This window comes from Dipodomys merriami, unplaced genomic scaffold, assembly GCF_024711535.1.
Source record: "Dipodomys merriami isolate MVZ:Mamm:240054 unplaced genomic scaffold, mDipMer1.0.p SCAF_5, whole genome shotgun sequence".
Classification (NCBI taxonomy): domain Eukaryota; kingdom Metazoa; phylum Chordata; class Mammalia; order Rodentia; family Heteromyidae; genus Dipodomys; species Dipodomys merriami.
Genome location: NW_027206068.1, coordinates 17565026 through 17588048, shown reverse-complemented (window position 1 = coordinate 17588048; position 23023 = coordinate 17565026). Strand labels below are relative to the sequence as shown.

Genomic DNA, 23023 nt, shown 5'->3' with positions numbered 1-23023 from the left:
TCCTTCCCCTTTTCCTCGTAATTCTTCTAGCCTCTCACTGGAATTACACCGTCAGTGCTCTCCTTGGGGTCTTTCAGACTTCAATTATTTCATTTCTAATTCCTTAGGTACCACCCAAAATGTTCACTTGCAAAGTCATTTGTAACCCCTTCCTTACCACCCAGTGTGTTTACTTGTAGAGTTATAAGCAACATTCTAGCTACCACAAATGAGAAAAACCCTGCAACCTAAGTCTCTTGGTACGGCTTACTTCACTTATTGCATTTCCCCCCCAAGACGTTCCATATTCTTACAAAAGACACAGTAACACTCTTTCTGATGGAAGCATGTAATTCCATTGTGAATATACCACATTTTCTTGATCCGTTCATCCACGGAGGGCCATTTGAGTTGACTCCATGTCTTGGCTATGGTAAATAATGCTGCAAGGCTGCACTAAAGCTACCTTCACAACCATGTTCATTAAAACCAATTAAATTTCAAATAAACCCATGAACCCTCAGTGTAAACAACCACATCTATGAAAAATGTAAAATAACAAATACAAATGAATCTTTGGAAAGATTCATAAGCACAAGCCAATAGAAAAATAAATGCTAATATAGGAAGTGTTCATGGGTTAAGAATACTGAAGTAGTTTTTAATGTATTGACTATATAACTAGAAGCCTACTCTAGAAAAAGTATTTTATTATCTCTCTACTTAAAATAATGAAAGCAGGAGGGGATGCGCTCTCTCTCTCTCCCTCTCCATCTCCCATCATCTCCCACCCTGTTTCTCTCTTTGTGTGTGTGTCTCTCTCTGTGTTTAGGTGTATATTGTGTTTGTGTATGAGTTTGTGAGTGTGTTGAATAAATGAATAAATCAAATGAGGGAGTCAAGTATAAGTGGATGAAGGGGAAAGTTGAGAAAAAAGAAGAATGAGAGAATGAGAGATCAAGAAAGAGAGAGATCAAAGAATTACATCTTATGCAAATGAAACACTGCAGAAAGCCTTCTTCATTAGCTGAGGAGAAGGAACAACCACTCACAGTGGTTCTCAAGCAGGATGAGTGGACACAGGGAGAGCTACCACCTAACTGCAAATTCACCACAGGAGCCCAGTGCCAGTGGCTCCAGCCTAAAATATGACCAACTCAGGAGGCTGAGATCTGAGAATCTCAGTTCAAAGCCAGGCTGACAGGCATAAGACTCTTATCTCCAATTACCTACCCAAAAGCTGGGAGTAAGCCTGTGGCTCACATAGTAGAGTGCTAATCAAGGACAAAGGCTCAAAGACAGCTCCTAGACCCTGAGATCAAGCTCCAGATCTGGCACACACCTCAATACAACAAACTCCATCTCCCAAACTCAACTCTCGTGTCTACTTAAGTAAGGGCCCTACTGAAGATAGGTGAGCAACAGCCAGTCAGAACCACACAGGATTAAGACACTGATTCTATTCCAAGCCCCATTCTTAGAATCTATTCTATCTAAGGACCCTCCTCCACATAGGAGAGCTAAAGACTGAGCCACACCCTCTCACCAGAGCCCTTCTTCTCTCTGTGCTCTAGTTCCTCTCAGTCCAAGACACTGCATCATAATCACAGTGGAGATTATCTCAACATGAAAGCAGCTTTTCAGATAGCCAAAGCTGGACTTCCTATGACTAGCAAGAGACAATTCTTTTCAGTTAACTGACATTCTGAGACCCCTTGGCTATGTGTGTCTTGGACAGACAGAGAAGAACCACAGAGGGCTGCAGTCATGTGTCTTTGCACTCAATGTGCTCATCTTTAAGGCAGTGCCAGCCTCTTGCCCTGCCTTCCTCACAGGGAATGTGGAATCCAGGATAAATAAAAAAGCATGTTAGGGTTAGGTCTGTGCAGGAGCTGGTTCAAGCATTGTCTCACATGTTTAAGGCCCTTGGTTTCACCCTTTTGAATGAAGCCATAAGCTGCCAACTGCATGCAATGCAATGGGTGTCTTAAATCACTACTGTTTAGGGATTCGGGTTGCATGAGTTGCTTCTATTACGTAGAAAATGAAGAGGCCTACTTTGCATAAACATTCATAACAATGCCTTTCCCAGAGTTCTTCCTTCAGATCTCTAAAAAATACTTGTAAGTAAGTTGAACCCAGTTGTTCAGGTCAGAACTGTAGGTGAAAATAAATTCCGCAGTCTTTGTGTCACTTCTGAGGGACCTAGATGCTGGAACAACTACTGTGGACAAGATTTGGGGTTTGATCATTAGTATGTTCGAGGCTGAATAGATTGACCTACATCTCTCTGGCTTCCCTTGTTTTTGATGAGAAAATTAATGGTAATCTTCTAGGAAATCCTGAAGGGTATCTATCTTTGCCTTAGCTAGATACATCACAGTTCACAATGAATCTGCTTATATATTCTAAATATCATATCAGACACGTGTTTGACATCCATCCAAACAGAATGAAAAAATACTGTATTCAGAGTAGTCCTCATATGATCATTCAAGTTAAAGATAATGTCAATATTAAAGCAGAAACGACAATTATACTGAGAAATATGAGAGGTTTGAGTTTTGATGAAGTGTTTGAGCTTAAGCTGAACTTGTAAACAGTGAGTCATGCCTCCTCCAACCATATCTGTGCTGGTGGTCATCATTTGTTCTTTTTCTTTTAATTCAAATTTTATTGTAAAGGTGATACACAGAGAGGGTGCAGTTACGTAAGTTAGATAATGAGTACCTCTCTTACTGAACAGTCTTGGCTGGTAGCTTTTGAGAAAGAGATTTGCTTCTGTAGCAGGCAGCAGCCTGAACCTTCATCTTATTTGTCACTTGCCACCTTGGCTGGGATGAGAGGCATGCACCATGATGCATGGATTGTCATGGACGCTCATGGACTATTTTGCCTATGCTGGCTTCCAACTGCAATCTTCCCACTTCCAACCCCACATGTAACTAGGATCTGAGCACTCTAGGATTCTAGATATTGGCACTCTGACTAGCCTGCCATCGGTAGAAATATTAAATATCAATCTACATAACCACCTAAGAAAACTTAGGTGGACTCCTATTGAACAGAACTTATGTTTAACATAAGTGTCTTGAAAGCATATGGCTACTGTAAGGCCTGTAATCCTAGCTAAGCAGGAGGCTGGCATATGAGGATGCTAATGAAAAGGCAGCATGGGCTGGAAAATCCCTGAGACTATTATCTCCCATGAAGCACCAAGAAGATAGAACTGGGACTGTGGCTCGGCTGGTAGAGTACCAGCTTTGAGTATCAAAGCTCAGGGACAGGGGCTGGGAATGTGCTCAGTGGTAGAGTGCTTAACCTGGGTTCAATTCCTCAGTAACACAGAAAGAGAAAAAGCAGGAAGTAGGTCTGTGGCTCAAGTAGTAGAGTGCTAACCTTGAGCAAAAAAAGTGCAAGGACAGTGCCCAGGCCCAGAGTTCAAGGCCCAAGGCTGGCAATAAAATGAAAACAATAATGAAATCAATCAAAATCAAAATCAAAAGTGCCCAGGCCCTGACTGAAAGCCCAGTCCAGGCATGCTCATCTAAGAAGCGTCCTGAAGGCCAGGAACTGAGATGGGCACAGGGGGCGACTCCCAGATGGGCAGAGCCCCTTGGCAGCTCTGACATCACACACCTTCGTGAGGTCACAATAACCCTGGCTATATATATATATATATATATATATATATATATATATATCGCATGCTGACTGGTGGACTCTTGTAGGTAGTCAGAAGAGAGGAGTTCAGTTGTTTGTTGGATCGTGAGTTGTTGAGTTTCTGGATTTGGTTATTGATTTGGCTTTGATTTTCGGTATTTGGATTTGGATTGTGATTTGGCTTTGACTCTCTAGGACTTGGTTTCTCTTTTGCCTCTTACTTTTACTTTCTTATCTTACTTTTTTCTTCATTTTTCTTTACTTTTTCCTCTAATTTTCTTTTCTTTTTCTTACTTTTCTTCTTTTACTCTCTTTTCACTTTATTTTTCTTTTATTGCTCTACTTTTTTCTTTTACTTTGTTTTTAACTAGATAGCATTTTAGATAGCATTTTAGCATATTGTTCATTTATTATTCATTTATTCTTTCTATATTTACAATATATTGTTTTATTGTTAGTTTGTTAGATAGTAGTTACATTTTATTTTTCATTTATTATACTTATTCATATTTTACTTACATTTTATTCCTTTATTATACATTTATATATTTTATTTCATTGTTTGATTCTATTTGGTTCCATTTCATTCTATTTCATCACATTTCATTGTATTTTGTTCTCTTCTGTTATATTTGATTCCATCTGGTTTCATTGATTTGTTCGTTTTATTTTCTCCCTAGACAGCATCGCGAGGGTGCTGTGTAGGATGAGTAGTGAGAGTAGAGAGGCGAGGTCCCAGCGGGGCCTTGAGGCCAGTTCCTCACACGAGGAGCTCCTCAGGGCTCACTACCGGGTGCTGAGAACAATCGGTGAGGGGGGCTTTGCCTCTGTACAACTGGCTAAGCACCTGCCTACAGACAGCCTGGTCGCTGTGAAAACCATCAACAAGAGGAATTGCCCCTCCGTTTACACAGAACTGGACATCTTAAAGTCTGTGGAGCACCCTGACATCATCCAACTCTATGAGGTGGTAGAGGCAGAGCAGCCGGTGAACTTGGTAATGGAGTACCTCGAGGGAGGAGACCTAGCAGACTATGTGTACAAGATGGGCAGGCTGAGGGAGGAGGAGGCCAGGCTTCTGTTTAGGCAGATCGTGAGGGCGGTCAAATGTTGGCATGACCATGGCATTATTCACCGGGACTTTAATGCAGAAAACATCCTGCTGGACAGCCAGGGCACAGCCAAGCTATATGACTTTGGTGTCAGTATGTGGTTCCAGCCCCAGCAGGAGCTGGACCGGTGGTGCGGGACAATGGCCTATTGCCCCCCTGAGATGATCAAGCAGCAGAAATACCAGGGTCCCAAGGTGGATGTCTGGAGCTTGGGGATCCTACTCTACTACATGGTGATGGGCGACGTGCCATTTAACAACAGGTCCTGGCTCGTACTAAAACACCAGGTGTTACAGGGCAGGTTTAAAATACTAAAACACTTTTCTGCTGAACTGCGAGATGTCTTAGGGTATCTGATGACACCTGACCCTCAAAAGAGACCTGCAGTGAGGCAAGTGTTGGGCCACCCTTGGTTAAAGGCAACACAGGCACACTCACCACGCCCCAGCCAGAGCGTCCTGGCCCAGCCAGATCCCGCCATCCTAAATGTCATGGCCTATTTCCTGGGTTTAGACCCAGACCAGGTTGGGGCAGCCCTGTCTGGCTCCATGGCAACATACAAAATCCTAAGGCAGCAGCAAGGCCAGGGCCATGACCTGACCGGCCTGATGAGGCATGCACTTCCTGGGCCTCCGCCTTGCCCCTCACCGGTATATAGGACCGGCCAAGCTCTGCACTTGAAGCAAGCCAGTGCTCCCTTGGGCCACCAGGCTCTGGGTCTGTCTGCTGAGCAGCAGCAAGAGGGTGGGGGCAGGAAAGGCAGGATGTCTGTGTGCCTGCCTTCCCTTCCTCTGGAGACCCCGCAACACCAACACAGAGGGCAAGACTGTGAGCAGCAAGGCTGCCCTGGCACCCGCAGCTGCAGCAGCAGCAGCAGCAACAGCAGCAGCCGCAGTAGCAGAAGCAGCTACACTCCCCATGGCCAAACACAGTGAAATGACCAGCCCGGCCCCTGAGCAGGAGAGGCAGGTGGGCAGCAGACCCGACTCTCTTCCCCCTATATCATATAACACCTGGGTACAGGACAGAAAGAAGAGGAGGAAGATCAGATCTGTTGCCCCATGTCCAAAAGCAATTGATCCCAGCGGGAAGGACCAAGCGGAGGAGGAGTCCTGCACCTGCCAAAACCTCCCTACCATCGGCTCAACCCATAACATCCACAACAAATGAGCAACTCAGGGGCTGGAGGTGCTGGAAGAACATCATCACCAGTTGCTTTCGGCGTTTATGCTGCTGCTGCTGCTGCTGCTGCTGCAGGCCTAAAGTGCTTCCTACACACAGTGATTCCTCCTGACAGCCTGGAAACAACTAGGTGGCCACTGAGCTGTGCTCTGTGTTTTATCTATACTTCAAGGAAGTCTTTTTTTTTAGCTCATCCCCTCTGATTTATGGTGTTCTGGGTGAAAGGGAAGTGTGGAGATACAGAAACAGAAAAGGGGAGAGGGAGAGGGAGCTAAAGGGATAGACTTTCAGAAAGAGATTGTGACTTGTCAGGTGTTGTCCTGTACAATTCAGTCCTGAGTTCCCTTTCTTCCTTCAGCTCAAATGGAAAGGGTGGAAACACATCGCTGTGGTGCTCACCTGGAACACATGCCATTCAGCCTGCACATGCCTGGAGACAAACGGTTCCTTCCTCTGCTCCTACCTCCAACAAACCCCACAGACTTCTTATATTTTTTCATATTGGAAATATTTGTTTTCTATATTTTTTTACTTCTCACCAAACTTATTAAATTGATTTTCTCAAAACTTGATCATATAGGTTCTGAGTACTCTTCATTTCTGCATTGGGTAGTGATGTTTGGTGGGAGTTCAAGAATGTGACACTGACACTAATTTGTGGATTGTCTCTACTCTGAGCTATTCAGAGGCCAGAGGCCATGGAGGATTGATGCTCAAAGAGAAACAGCACACACACAAGTCCTTTCTCCAATACTGCCCGCACACAGGAGGGATGGAGAAACTCCAGCAGTACATGTTTTAACCTATTAAGCACAGCTAACTGCAAGATCCTGAGTTCTAAACACTAAGAAAAGGACAAGGTGTCTCCATGAGTAGCAACCAATTAACAGTGTATCTCAAAAAAGACCTGAGATGCTTTCAGATCAGAAATGAAGCCTTGAACCCTTCTTCTAGTTTAGGGGTGATGTGTTCTCTTTGGGTTTTCTTTTGTACAAGTCCTAGAGCTGACATTCAGGGCCTGCATACTCTCCTTGAGGTTTTTGTTTGTTTTGTACCAAATCCCTTTATTTGATGAAATGGTACAAGTTGAAAGAACTTAGGAGGTTCTTGTAAAAAGTATAGAAAAGGTAATAATCGCCAACATGCATGCACTGCCTTTGTGACCAGAAGTCATGAGTGGCTTGGGGGTCAGCTCAAGGTTTATCTCTCATCACTTTCTCCCAGAGGGAACTTGTCAAAGAGACATTCTACCATGCCAGATCAGGGGCTTCCTCCTGTGCAACTTGTTGACATGGTCACCCCATTCTTTGATGGACTTCACCTGCTCACTCAGATAATGAGTCTCAATGAAGTCCCATAAGTGGGGATCATTTTTGTCAGGGGCCAGGTCCAGCAGTGACTGATTCACACTCTTTCCGACATCACACTCTGGTTTCTAGATATCCTATGGGAAGATGCGGCCACCTCTCTGGTTCTGCAGCTTCATCAGCTTCTCTGCATGTTCTCTCTCTCATGAGACTAGTAAAAAAGTACTTGGCAAAGTTCTTCAGACCCATATCATCTCTGCCAAAGTAGAGGCAGGTAGACATAGGTGGGGTAGAGCTCCAGATTGATCTGGTGGTTGTTGATGGCCTCTGAGTCCTGGTAGCAGTTCAGGCATACGTGGCAGGAGACTGCAGTCTTCAGGACAGCCGTTAAGAGAGGTGGAGTCGCAATGGGTTAGCACTGGACTGTCAACAGAGGCCTCGGGGCATGTTGAGGACATGGTGAATAGGTGGCACAAGGTTGGTGGCTTGGAGCAGGTAGCCCAGAATTGTGGTCCAGCACCTGGTTCCCCTCAAGCACTGTTGAAGCAGAAAACCCCAGCAACTCTCAGCAGGGATCCTCTGGCCTCCTTGAGGGTTTTTTGGCTTTTTTTCTCAAGGCTACTTCTCTACCATGGCTCCACTTCTGGCTTTATTGGTGTTTACTTCAAGAAAACAGTCTCACACCCTGGCTGGCATAGAACTAATATCCTCAGATCTTAGCCTCCTGACTTGCTAGAATTACAAGTGTAAGATACCAGCACTCAGCAATCTTTCTCTTTTTTTAAGAAAGATAAAGAAATTTCTAGGTAGAGAAAACAGCTGTCCTAACTGGGCCTGGAAGTGTGCAATAGCCGGTAAACTCCAGTAACAGGAACAGAAATCTATGTATGCTCACAGCTGAGGCATGTTACTTACCTACACCCTTTCTGTTAACCATCTTTCCAGAAGAGAGAACTCAAAAGAGAGTTCCAGAAATAAACAGTGGTAGGGTCAATCCACTACCTCATGACTGACAGGAGAACACATTACAGACAGGGTGCTGGTCACTCACACTTTTAAATCCCACTACTTGGGATGCTAGAGTCTGAGGGTGGAGATTCAAAGGCAGGTTTATCACACTGAAAGTTTTTTCCCCTGAAGTGTGAGAGAGCTTAGTCTATCTGATGACACTGGATTCTCAAAGACACCTGATGTGAGGCAAGTGTTATGCCACCCTTGGTTTAGGGAAACACAGGCAGCCTCTCCAAGCCCATCCACAGAGTCCTAGCCCAGCTAGGTCAGGCCATCCTGCACCCCATGGCCATTTACCTGGGCTTTGACCCAGACCAGGTCGTGTCAGCTCTGTCTGGCTCTAAGGTAATCTACCACATTCTAAAGCAGCAGCAAGACCTGGGCTAAGACCTGACGGGCCTTGTGAGTCATGCACTTCCTTGGCCTCCCCTTTGCTGCTCACTTGCATGCTGGACCTGCCAAACTCTGCACTTGAAGATAGCCAGTGCTCCTGTGTGTCACAGGACTGCAGTCTTGCCTGCTACGCAGCAGTAGGAGGGTGGTGGCAGGAAAGGCAGGAGGTCTGTGTGCCTATCCTATCTCCTCTGGAGACACTGCAGCACCAAAACCGAGGGGAAGACGGAGAGCAGCAACAGTAGCAGTGGAGGCAGCAATGGCGGCAGCAGCAATGCCAGAAGCAGCAGCAGCAGCAGCAGCAGCAGCAGCAGCAGCAGCAGCAGCAGCAGCAGCAGCAAATATACTCCCTATGGCCAACACAGTGAAATGACCAGCCCAGCCCCTGAGCTGGAGAGGCAGGTGGGCAGCAAACCCAACTCTCTCTCCCCTATATTATACAACATCTGTGTGAAATGGGTTACAAAGAGAAAAAGGAAGATCAGCTCTGTTGCCCCATGTCCAAAAGCATCTGATCCCAGTGGAAAGGACCAAGGAGAGTACAAAGCCCACCCCACCCCACAAGTCCTGCACCTCCCTACCATCAGCTAAACCCACAACAAATGAGCAACTCTGGGGCTGGAGGCTCTGGAAGAACATTATCACTAGTTGCTTTTAAAGCCAATACTGTTGCTGCAGCCTGCCTAAACTGCTTCAAGAAAGTGTTTCCTCCTGACAGCCTGAAAACAAGTAGGTGGCCACTGAGCTCTGCTCTGTGTTTTATCTATACCTCAAGGAAGTCCTTTTAGCTCATCCCCTCTGACCTGTGGTTACCTGGGTGCAGGGGAGTGGGGGGATTGGAAGAGATGAGGGGAGAGGGAGAAGGATCTAAAGGGAAGACTTTCAGAAAGAAGAGATTGTGACTTGTCAGGTGTTGTCCTGTGCAATTCAGTCCTGAGTTCCCTGTCTTCCTGCAGCTCAAAAGGAGAGTGTCAAACACATCGCTGTAGTGCTCACCTGGAACACATGCCATTCAGCCTGCACATGCCTGGAGACAAGGGTTCCTTCCTCTGCTCCTACCTCCAACAAACCCCACAGACTTCTTTTCATTATCTAATACTGGAAATGATTTCTAACATTGCCTCCATTGCATCTCATCAATCTTATTAAATTGAAATTCTCAAAAGGTGATCATATATGTTCTGAGTCAGGATTCTTCATTTCTGCCCTGGGTACTGATGTTTGATGGGAGTTAGTTCAAGAATGGGACAGAGACACTACTTTGTGGCTCTTACCTGTACGTCAAGCTATTTGGAGGCCAGAGTCCTTGGAGGATTGATGCTCAAAGAGAAACAGCACACACACAAGTCCTTTCTCCTATACTGTCTGCACACAGGAGGGATGGAGGGAGGAGCTCCTATTAAGCACAGCCAATTGCAAGGTCCTGAGTTCTAAACAAGAAAAGGACAAGGTGACTCCATTAGCAGCAACCAATTAACAGTGTCTCTCAAAAAAGACCTCAGATGCTTTCAGATCAGAAATGCAGCCTTGAACTCTTCTATTTTAGGGGTGATGGGTTTTGTTCTGGTTTTCTTTTGTGCAAGTCTTAGAGCTTAGATTCAGGGCCTGCATGCTCTCCTTGTGGTTCTTGTTTGTTTTTTAGGAACTAAATTCCTTTATTTGAAGGAAAGGCACAAACTGAAAGAACTTAGGATGTTCTGGTGAAACTTATAAAGGTAATGATAACCCCAACCATGCATGCACTGCCTGGTGGCCAGAGGCTTATCTCTCATCACTCTCCCCCAGAGGGTGCTTGTCAGAGAGACATTCTACCATGCCAGATCAGGGGCTTCCATCCTGTGCAAGTTGTTGACATGGTCACCCCATTCTTTGATGGACTTCACCTGCTCACTCAGGTAATGAGTCTCAATGAAGTCCCACAAGTAGGGGTCAGTTTTGTCAGTGGCCAGTTTGTGCAGTTCCAGCAGTGACTGATTCACACTCTTCCATTCACACTCTTTCAGCCTGCTTTCCCCGACATCACACTCTGGTTTCTAGATATCCTACAGGAAGATGCAGCCACCTCTCTGGTTCTGCAGCTTCATCAGTTTTTCTGCATGTTCTCTCTCATGAGACTGGTGAAGAATGTACTTGGCAAAGTTCTTCAAAGCCACATCATCTCGGTCAAATTAGTAAGACATGGGCTGGTAGACATAGGAAGAGTAGAGCTCCAGGTTGATCTGGGGATTAATATGGAGCTCTGCAATTATTTCTCTCTCCATATATATGATAATGCCCACCAAAGCCTCATCAGTGCTGTTCATCTTCCTTGAGTACCCAGAAGTTGGCAGTGGGAGTCAGCTCCTGAAATTTCTTTTGTGAGCTTGTATTCATTCACATAAAGAAACAACATTTGCCTGCTGGAGAGATAAAAAATGGTATAATGGTGGTACATACCACATATTGAAAAACATAGAAGAGCTAAATTATATATAGAAGTATGTCAAGATGAAAACTATATTTCATGGTAAATAATGTGAAGGAAACTTGCTGGCAACAGCTATGAGAGAAGTAGTTGGTAAGATGGGACTATCTTCTTGTGTAGAAGAGGAAGTACAGGAGATTGAAGATCATTTTTCAGTGAACAGATTGAGAGATTAAGTCACAGTATTTCTTTTTAACTAGGTATCAATAAAATCAGCATTTCTTAAGTTATCACTATGTGACAGACAGTGCATTTGGTCTTATTTTTGTGATAGGATTTATGACTTTAGGTTATTTTTATTGCCAGTGTGTGGGGAAAGAGACAGGCTGAGGGCCCAAGTCAATTTATTCAAGGTTTCCCTGCAAGTGAGTGGGAGGTTTTTGTTTATTTGGCGGGGGGGGGGGGGGGGGGGTTCAGTTGTAGGGCCTGAACTCTGGGCCTGGGCGCTGTCCCTCCACTCTTCAGCTCAAGGCTAGCACTTTACCACTTGAGCCACAGCACCACTTCCGGCTTTTTGCTTTTTGCTTAAATGGTGCTGAGGAATCGAACCCAGGGCCTCATGCATGCAAGGCAAGCGCTCTACCACTGAGCCACTTTCCCAGCCCATGTGTGGGAGGTTTGAGCATACATTTTCGTATGCCATCCAAACTTTTTTGTTGTTGTTTCTGGTTATGAACTTTTGGGAAATTTGGTGAAAACTCTTTTTCTGTTCTGTTTTCTGATGAAGCCCAAGGACAGATATCCATAACAATTGTTTGCAGACTATTAAAGATTTCATTGAAATCCAGCAATGGACCCCTGTGGATGTGTTGGTACTTGATTAAGAGCAATGAGCCAATTTCTCAACAAAGTAAGCTTTGAGTATGTTATGGCCTTCAACGTTTTCACATGTGATGTTATTCAAACGACACTGGCTCCTCCACACATTTCGGCAGCTCCACTCCAGAGTATGTGTACTGGCCACAGAAGAAACAGTTCCAGTTATTTACCCTTGTTTTTTCCAAATGGGAATTTGGGGGCCTAGCCTGTATTGTGTGCTTGTTTTCAAATGATTTCTGGCTACCTCAAAACAATTCTTCACTGATACTCTTATTAAGAAATCCAAAGTATGTACAATCATTCAGAGAGAAACTTAAAAAGGGCATTTTAGAAACAAAGATGGCCACAATTAAGTCTTAGGATGAGGGATGAAGGTATTTTTCCAACAATACAAAATTGTTTGTGTCATCTGTGGATATAGCTTTAGGCTATAATTCATATTTCAGCAGAAAAGACATGGATTTTTAGAGATATTACTTGAAAAATATACCAACTTTGGTTAACTGGTAAAGTGTTGTAGCTTCAGGATATTTTTAATTATTAGAAATTGGATTTTATAACTTGTAGGAAAACAATTCAGTGTCACTTAGTATCCAGAAGTTCACAAATTTGTGATGTATGATGCTGGTACAGGGACAGAATCATCTGATGTACCTTTTTTTCACTAGATAAAGTTATACATGATGATACATAGCAATTGTAGCAGGTGCTTAGTGCTATTTTGAGTATAAACAAAAAGCAGATTGAACAAACATAATGGCCTCCAAAGCAAGTGATATATACGAACTATATGAATAGTTCAATTCCAGACATTTGACTTTTTTTCGTTTTGCTTCTCCCCTCCCCAAATTTTTCTTGCCTTTTACATAAAGCCTTGTTCTGATCTGGCTTATGTGGCTGTAAACTAACAGCCATCATTCAAGCATTTTTAATTTGCTTCTCTTTAAAGCAAGATTTCCTGGTTTTATTCCATATGAGACCACTGTTCTTCTGTCTAGCTATATCCCATATCAGCAGCAAGGCTTAAAGATGAGACTGATCAAAAGTATAAATCCAAGGTGTAACTGCACCTGTGTGTCAGAAACAGAATGGCTTTCTGGAAAGTAACATCCCAGAGGGATTGTTACTGAATCCCAGCAGGTCTAGTGGAAGTCATGAGCAGTTTTGTTATCTCCTAGGCCACCATTCAGTAGGATGCTGAAGGCAATCATTTTCTTACTCTGCCGATGGGAAAATAAATTGGTATAAACCTTGTAGAAGGCAAGTTTGATAAACATATTCCAACATCCTTCAAAAATTAATGTTCTGTGATCCAGCAATTTGCTGAAAATACTTGGATGCATGAATGATTGAATGATACTTCTGTTCTGTGTCCTCTTTTCTATTGAAGAGATGGCCACAGCACCCAAAGGAAGAAAAATAACCCTTTCTAAAGACATAACTGATATTCAACCTCTTTTCTACCCCCATTTCTCTTCCTTAAACAACTGAAGAGCCTTAAATGAATCCTGTCTGCTGTCAGTTTCCTCGTTTGAACAACAAAGCATTTGGGTTGACGACAGTGTTTTTCATAATGCTGTCTGTGTAGACAAACTATGTGGGAGTGATTTCATCTGCCTGGATGGAATGCAGATTTATGAGCCCAAATCATCACACTGTATGAAAAAGGGACTATATTCATTTTGGAGGAGAAAACTGAGGTTTAGAGAGATTTTTGTTATAAACATTACTGAAAGGCAGTATTAGGATCTAAATCCAGTTCTATTGATTTGAATCACAAATCTTGTTCCATGACAGTAAGGTACTAGGGAGACAGGTAAATAGACAGGTTCAAGCTTCTGTCCTCGTGGGTTTACATCCTAACAGGGAAATCTTTTGATGACTCTTGTCATTTGCTGTATGTCATTCCTAACAGTGGCTTTTGTTCAAAGATGATTATAAATTGTTAATTTACTACCATGGAACTGGTTGAAGATACAATTTTATTTCATTGCAGTATTTGAGTTTTAAAAGAGAGGGATCTCTTCATAGGCTTTATAAGCTCTGTAGATATTTCAATGTCTGTTGTGTCTCAGTACTGGGTTATCATGGACTACATTGAGCAAAAGACATATAGCCTGATAAGCTGAGATCGCCTCACTAGCTCTCATTCCCCTTCACTTTGTGAAGCTTTATGTTAAATTCAGTTAATTAAGAAAAAAGCACCAATTAAAAGGAAGTCTCAACGGGCTCTAGTGGCTTATGCCTATAATCCTACTACTTAGGAGGGCTGAGATCTGAGGATCATGATATAAAGGCAGACTAGGCAGGAAAGATTCTTATCTCCAAATAACCACTAAAAAGCCAGAAATAGGGATGTGGCTCAAGTGATAGACTGCTAGCCTTGAACAAAAAGGCTAAAGGATAGCACCCTGGCCCAAGGACCAGCACACACACACACGCGTGCGCGCGCGCGCGCGCACACACACACACACACACACACACACACACACACACACAGTTTTATCTAAAATCTAATTCATAGAAATCAAGGAAATGTACAACACTCCTGAACAACTACAATCATTTCCAAACAGGAGGATCCATATATGTTAACTTTTATGAGCTTCTTTGGTTATTGGGAGTAATAGAATTATTGTTGCTTTCTGGAAGATGAAAGGAAAAATGGAAATGATTAAACATAAAATAACTTTTCCAGGTTCAGAAAGGAGGCCCCACATAGAAACAGCAATACAGTCACAAAATTATTAAGTTACTTATTAGAATGCTGTGAAGCCTCATTAACAATTAACAAATTGATCGTAATGCAGTTCTGTTCATTTTGTTAGCAAATTGTCCAGTGGCTTGAGGCGCTGGTTAATAGGATCAGATAATTACCTCCACCAAATGGCAATAATCTAACATTTAAAAGGCCATCTTTATTACATACTAAGACAAAGAAAATCCTTACAGAGATTTTTTAAAAAGATAAAAATTTGTTAAGCTTTACCACTAAATCTGGGATCTGGCTCACATCAAGATTATAAATGCCCTTTCTGTAGCTCAGTCACATTTATATATGTTTAATTAAGTTAGAGCAGAGTCAAAAGTTTAGATCTCTAAGAACTATTTAAATTTTTCATAATGATGCAAATGTAGCAAAACAAGAAAGCCAGATTGTTCCTATGGTGAAATTTTTAATTTTAATTTTGTTATTTTTAACTATTTGTACAAAAGAGTTGCCATTCAACAAAGTAGTTTGTAAATACAATACATCTTGGTCAATGTCATCCCTTTCAACATTGTCACCCATCCCTCCCAACCCACTACTTTCCTCACTTTTCTTAATCTTACAGGATATACAATTTCCCCCCTTCTCTTCATTTGGCAATTGTGTCCCCTTGACCCCACCCCTTTTCAGTACCCATTTCCTGAAGTTTATTTTGTTGAACTAGACTTTTTCATGATAATGTTGGTGTAAACTAGCAAACAGGCTGATGGAACTTCATTTGAAATCTGATAACAGTGTGAAAGGAGCCACTGTCAAGTCTTTCAATTTGAATAAAATGAGGTACATTACTGAGACCCAGAAGAACACCTTCCCCCTCATTCTATTCTGAACTAACTCTCGGAGAAATGCCCTTCACAAAAATTACCTTAATTCAGTAGAAAGGAAATTGAATTTAGGCATGAGCTTCATCCCAGTTGGCCATTGACATTGAGCACAAAATCCACAGCTTAATAACAGACCCAGAACTACCATTTCAGAATTGGTACATGGGGTCTTTAAAATTTTTAGTACAAGAGAACCAAAGAGATACAGAAATATAAAGAAACATATCAACTGAGCCACAGAAGATGCAAACAAATTAATGAAAACTTCTGTAATCTTAAAAAAAGAGAAAGTCATTAGTGACAAAGAGTCATTAAGAATACCTAACTGATGAAACAAGAATATAATCTCTCTATGATATATTATAGATAATGTCAACTACAGAAAGCAAAGAATAGTAAAAGCTGTAAGAGAAATATAAGATCATGTACATAGGAAATCCTACCAGGGAAACTGCAGATTTCTCAGCAGAAAATATTTTTTTAAAAAAGGGGGGAGGGTCTTGGAGTGATGTATTTCAAACACTCACAAATCCAACTTCCAACCCAGAATACAATAGCCAGCTAAGCTTTCATTTAAAACTGGAGACAAATAAATACATACAATGATAAACAAAAGCAAAGTCAGTTTATTACCACTAAAGCAGCATGACCAAAGGTACACAAAGATATACTGAACATAGAAAATAACCATGATCACAAAATATTGGAGAAGGCATATACTGCCAGATGAGTAGGTAGAGGAAAACAGAAAGTGAGACAAAACCAGAATATGGTAGGGGACAAGAAACAACATGAACTGCTACATATATCTCAATGTTAACACTTAAGATCAGTGGACTCAATTCTCCAATTAACAGACATAAAATGGTGAGTTGAACCACAAGGTAAAACACAACTCTCTGTTGTTTACAAGAAATTATCTGGCAAACACTGGCTTAGAGTGCAAGGTTGGAAAAAAGTATGTGAAATAAGCAGATTCCAGAATCAGGAAGGCATAGTGATACTCATATCTGACAAAATAGCTTTAAATGAAAAGTAGTAAGAAGAGATAAAGAAGAACAATTTATGTTAAGGAAGGGAAATTTCCAGCCAGGTGATATAACATGTCAAACTTATGGACCAAATGTCAGTGCAGTTAATTTAGATAAACACTATTGGACTTTAAATAAAAAAGCATAGACCACAACATGATGATAGTTGGAGTCTTCAGTACCTCATTCACACCAATGGATAGGTGATCTGTGAACAAACTCAACAAAAATCCTCAGGTACAATGATGCCATAGAACAATTGGTCCTCACAGATGTTTACAGAACATTTCCTCTTGCACCTGTGCAATACACACTCTTGTCAACTGTTCCAAGTATCATTCTCCCAAGAAGACCAAAGTATGGTAGTCTAGTTCATAAAGCAAGTCCAGCAAATATAAGAGACTAGAAACACTTGCTGCATTTTATCAGACCATAATGAAATTTAAGCATGGCAAAAGAAACCACAGAAAAATACTCATAATTATGAACACTGAACAAGGAAAAAAAGAAAAAGTTCTTCCAATCTAATTGAAATGAAAAAATAATCTACCAGAATATTTGAGACACAGCAAAAGTATTTCTAGTAGAAATCTTTCAGTTAAGAGCCAAACGCGCTAACCAATTACGCCACAGAGACTTGCTCTAGTAGAAATCTTCATAGCTATGCAGGCTTACACCATTAAAATGGAAAGATCTTAATGGTTATCCCTTAATTGCTTAGAAAACAAGAACATGACAATCCCCATCCCAAAACAAGTATGAGAAAAAATTATAAAAATTATAGAAGTAACTAGTGACGTAAAAACAAATAGACACAATCACACACACAAAAATCTACATTGTAAGAATCCACAGAACTGAGGGTTGGTTCCTCACAAAAAAAGTAAATGGAGAAAACTAATAAATCGTTAAACAATCTGACCAAAAGAAGAGGAAAAGTCAACAAAATCAATGAGGGATGAAGATGGAGACAAGAATTCAAGTGAGTTTGAGGCTGTAACTCCAGAATACTTTACAAACCTTCAGTCAAACAAACTGGAAATTCTAGTAGAAATGCATGCATTCATAGATAGCATCAAACTGCCAAAGTTGAGCCAAGAAGTTGAAAAGTGCTGAAATAGGTACATAACAAGTAATAAAACTAAAAATGACAATAGAATCTTCCAAGAAAGAAAAGCCAGAACCTGATGAATTCACTGCTGATATCTAGATACAACCATTAAATAAGAACATGAATTCTCCTATAACTTTTTCATGAAGTAGAAATTGAGGATTCCTACCAAACTTACTCTATAATGGCAGCATTGCACTCACCCAGACACCATACAGGGACTCAACAACTATCACCTAGGAAAATAGTCCACTATTTTGATGAACATAGATACAAATTTCCTCAATAAAGAACTCTATTCTCACTCTTTTCTTCAAGTTAGTACTGGAATTTCTAGCCAAATCCAAAAGGTAAGAGAAAGAGAGAGAAGTGATTCAAATAGAAGGATACGAGTAAAAATATCATTCCTTATAGATAATATGATGTTATACATAGGAACATAAAGATTCAAACTCCAAACTCTTAGAGCTGATAAAGAGAAACACATTTGTAGTCCTTCAATCATTCTCGAAAAAACAAGTTGCTTTTCTGTATATCCATAGTGTGCAAATGCAGAGTGAAATTTGGAGAAAAACGACATATGCAGTTGCTTAACAAAACTTAGCAACAAACCTAGTCAGGGAGGTAAAGACTTTTACAATGAAAGCTATAAAACCTTGTAGAGAAAAATTGAAGATGAGAGCAGAAGATGGGAATAATTCCCATATTTCTGGTTTGGCAGAGTTATAATTGGGACAATGAGAACAAGGCCAAAGTAATTGGCATAGTCAATGCAATACCCACCCAACTCCCAATGTCATTCCTCTAAGAAATAGACAACCTTCAATTTTAGAAGCTAAGGTGCATTACAGTAATGTAAGCTATGCCCTTCTGGCTTGTTTGCCTCTAGATACAAGTCTGACACCCACCTTTACTTTGCATATCACTGGGGTTACAGCAGTATGTGGTATCATTTTGTAAATATTTTTGCAAAGATTTGTTTTCATATATACGAGATTTCATATATATATGAACAGCCTTCTGAGATTCTTCATTGAAAAATTTAGGCAGCTGTAGAGGTAACTTGCTTTTTTGCACAACCATTGCACTAACCCTTGCACTAACTACATGATCCACACCACCACATCTTCAGGTTGATTGGAGATGAGACTCCCATGGGTTGTTCTGCTTGGTTCAGATAGGCTCTTGAGGAGCTAGGATTGATGTCTGAGCCACAAGCATGGAACTGTAGAATGGTCTGACTCTGGATTTTACTTTTCTTAGCCCTGCTGAAGTTCCTAGAGCCATGAAGACTTGTGAGTTCCCTCTTAAGTTAAAGGTGCTGGTAGGTAAAGCAATTGGGCTGAAGCTACATTTGTGAGCATATTTAGCAATCTATTCGCCTTACTGAACTTCAGTGTGGTATTACTGAATCCCTATGACAGTTAGATACGTTTGCCACAAATGTAGGCATTGTTTTAAAACATTATACCAGGTGATGGTAGTATGTGTAGGCCACACAGAAGGGCTGCATTTCTGGACTGAAAAAACATACAATTACTTGACGCTGCTGGAGAGCATCTGAGAATTCTGTGTAATTACTTTTTTTTTTTTTACTAGTATCAGTATTTTAAAATCAAGACCTCAAATTTGCTATGCTTGATAAGCTGGTCATCTGCTTAAGATATGCTTTTGCCCTCCTGTATGCAGGTATTTTTCTGTGAATGTGTGCCTCTCCTGGTGCTTAAACTTGGATCCTAAGTGCTGTCCCTAAGCTCTTTTTAATCAAGGATAGAGCTTTACCACTTGAAACACAGGTGTTATGATTGGGTATTTGGTAGTTAAATACAGACCATGCATTTGCTGTGCTTAATAGTCTAACCATTTACTGATGGAGCTCCTCCTCCTTCCCTCCTGAATGCTGACAGTATTGGAGAAAAGACTTGCGCGTGTGCTGGTTATATTTGATCATCAGTCCTCCAAGGACTTGGTCTTCTGAATAGCTCGAACTACAGGAAAGAGCCATAAATTAGTGGCTCCATCACATTCTTGAACTAACTCCCATCAAACATCAGTACCCATGGCAGAAATGAAGAATACTAACTCAGAAAATATATGATAATCTTTTTAGAATACCAATTTAATAAGATTGGCGAGGACCAATAGAAACAATATTAGAAATCATTTCGAATGAAGTCTGTGGAGTTTGTTGGAGGTAGGAGCAGAGGAAGGAACTCTAGTCTCTAGGCATGTGCAAGCTTAAATGGAATGTGTTCCTGGCTAGTACCACAGGGATGTGTTTTCAGCTTCTCCATTTGAGCTGCAGGAAGAAAGGGAACTCAGGACTGAATTGCACAGGACAACACCTGACAAGTCACAATCCCTTCTTTCTGAAAGTCTATGCTTTTAGACACTTCTTCCTCTCCCCTCTTCTTTTTGTATCTCCACACTTCCCTTTCACCCAGGTAACCTCAGTTCAGAGGGAATGAACTAAAAGGACTTCCTTGAAGTATAGATAAAACAAAGCACAGCTCAGTGGCCACCTACTTGTTTCCAGGCTGTCAGGAGTAAACACTTTCTTGAGGAAGCACTTTAGGCAGGCTGCAACAGCAGTATAGGCTCCAAAAGCAACTAGTGATATTGTTCTTCCAGTGCCTCCAGCCCCTGAGTTGCTCATTTGCTGTGGCTGTTGTGGGTTGAGCTGATGGTAGGGAGGTTTCGACAGGTGCAGGACTTGTGGGGTGGGCAGCTTGCTGCTCTCCTCATCTTCCCCTTGGTCCTTTCCACTGGGATCAGATGTTTTTGGACTTGGGGCAATAGAGCTAATCTTCCTCTTCCTCTTTGTGATCCATACCCAGGTGTTGTATAATATAGGTTGGAGAGAGTCGGGCCTGCTGCCCACCTGCCTCTCCTGCTCAGGGGCAGGGATTGTCATTTCACTGTGATGGCTGTAGGGAGTATATTTGCTGCTGTTGCTGGTGCTAGTGCTGGTGTTGCTGGTGCCAGGACAGCCTTGCTGCTCACAGTCTTGCTGTCTGTGTTGGTGATGCAGGGTCTCCAGAGGAGGTAGGGGAGGCACATGGACATCCTGCCTTTCCTGCCACCACCCTCTTGCTGCTGTTCAGCAGGCAAGCCTACAGCCCAGTGGCCCAAGGGAGCACTGGCTTGCTTCAAGTGCAAAGCTTGACAGGTCCTACATACAGGTGAGGGGCAAGGCGGAGGCGCAGGAAGTGCATGCCTCATCAGGCCGGTCAGGTCTTGGCCCTGGCCTTGCTGCTGCCTTAGGATTTTGTATGTTGCCATGGAGCCAGACAGGGCTGCCCCAACCTGGTCTGGGTCAAAACCCAGGAAATAGGCCATGACATTTAGAATGGCGGGATCTGGCTGAGCCAGGGCGCTCTGGCTGGGGCGTGGTGAGTGTGCCTGTGTTGCCTTTAACCAAGGGTGGCCCAACACTTGCCTCACAACAGGTCTCTTTTGAGGGTCAGGTGTCATCAGATACCCTAAGATATCTCTCGCAGTTCAGTGGAAAACTGTTTTAGTATTTTAAACCTGCCCCCTAACACCTCGTGTTTTAGTAGAAACCAGGAACTGTCATTAAATGGCATGTCACCCATCACCATATAGTAGAGCAGGACCCCCAAGCTCTAGACATCCACCTTGGGACCCTGGTATCTCTGCTGCTTGATCATCTCAGGGGGCCAATAGGCCATTGTCCCGTATGACCCGTCCAGCTCCTGCTGGGGCAGGAACCGCATACTGACACTAAAGTTGCATAGCTTGGCTGTGCCCTGGCTGTCCAGCAGGATGTTTTCTGCCTTAAAGTCCCGGTGAATAATGCCATGGTCGTGGCAATATCTGACCGCCCTCACGATCTGCCTAAACAGAAGCCTGGCCTCCTCCTCCCTCAGCCTGCCCACCTTGTACACATAGTCTGCTAGGTCTCCTCCCTCGAGGTACTCCATGACCAAGTTCAACCGCTGCTCTGCCTCTACCACCTCGTAGAGTTTGATGATGTCAGGGTGCTCCACAGACTTTAAGATGTCCAGTTCTGTGTAAACGGAGGGGCAATCCCTCTTGTTGATGGTTTTCACAGCGACCAGGCTGTCTGCAGGCAGGTGCTTTGCCAGTTGTACAGAGGCAAAGCCCCCCTCACCGATTGTTCTCAGCACCCGGTAGTGAGCCCTGAGGAGCTCCTCGTGTGAGGAACTGGCTTCAAGTCCTGTATTCCTGGCTAATACCACAGAGATGTGTTTTCAGCTTCTGGAGACTTCTGTAATCTTCTTTACCAGTCAAGCAATAGTGCATGTACAGTGGAGAGGAACACACATCCAGAAAGAATGACTTCTAATACCTGCAAATGACTTCAAACAGCATCTCCTACTCCTCAGCTTCTATGATCTCGTATTGGATATTGCCAGCCTCCACTTCACCTTCATCTCCTGCATACTTTCTCAGTATCTGCAACTGAAAAGTAACAAAATTATAGGTTTTATCTTCCCAATACTGGTTCTCCCAATAATAGCCAAATGATGGAATAAACCAAGGTGCCCAACAATAGATCAATGGACAGAGTTGCATATATATACATGTATATATGCACATATATACACATATACACATACATACCATGAAATATTACATAGCCATAAAGAAAAATGAAATTATGGTATTTGCAGAAACATATAGGCAACTAGAGGAATTTCTACTGAATGAGACAAAGCCAAGCTCAAAAATCAAGATACCATATGCTTTCATTTACATGTGCCAACTAGACCTAAAAGACATTCATACTCATAAACATGTACATCAGGATAAATATCTATATTTAACAATCACTTAGATGGTTAAATATAGAGCATGAATCAAACTAGGACATTACTCAGGAGGAGGAGAGGGGAGAACAGAACAAGGAAGAGGGTGAATAATTGTTTAACATAAGCACATATGAAAGCACAGAGAGAAAGTGAACAAAAGCTGATGGTCAATAGGGGATTAGAGGGAAGAGAAACAGACTCTAAGAGGGTGGGGACTAGCAGAGGGGTCTGTGCCTGGGAGGATAATAAAGATTAACTACTATCGAATCAGATTGTCTGCAGATAGGGAAAGAGAACACAGAAACCTCTTACGGATGTTATTTCATAGAACATGCAAGGGTATATGGGTAGGGGTGGAACTGATCGTAAAACAGCATTAATATATGCAAAGATGTAACAATGAAATCCTTACTTGCATAAATGATATAAACCAATACAAATAAACTATATACTAATCATTTAAAAACTGGTTCTCCCAGCCTACTCTCTTGAATTTCCAATTTGAATCAGTGCTATCATCCAAGTTCCTGACTATGAAAAATCTAAATATTGGAGAGAGTT

General features: G+C 42.2%; 1 long non-coding RNA gene and 2 pseudogenes across 1 annotated transcript; 1 reads left to right on the top strand and 2 right to left on the bottom strand.

Moving 5' to 3' along the window:
* Positions 1 to 23023, bottom strand: part of LOC138810013 (ferritin heavy chain pseudogene) — a 79796-nt pseudogene that overhangs the window by 17590 nt on the left and 39183 nt on the right.
* Positions 4131 to 6508, top strand: LOC138810059 (uncharacterized). Its single transcript, XR_011367010.1, has 2 exons — positions 4131 to 4639; positions 6295 to 6508. It is a non-coding gene; the product is annotated as an uncharacterized lncRNA (long non-coding RNA).
* On the bottom strand, positions 10409 to 10950 carry LOC138810011 (ferritin heavy chain pseudogene; annotated as a pseudogene).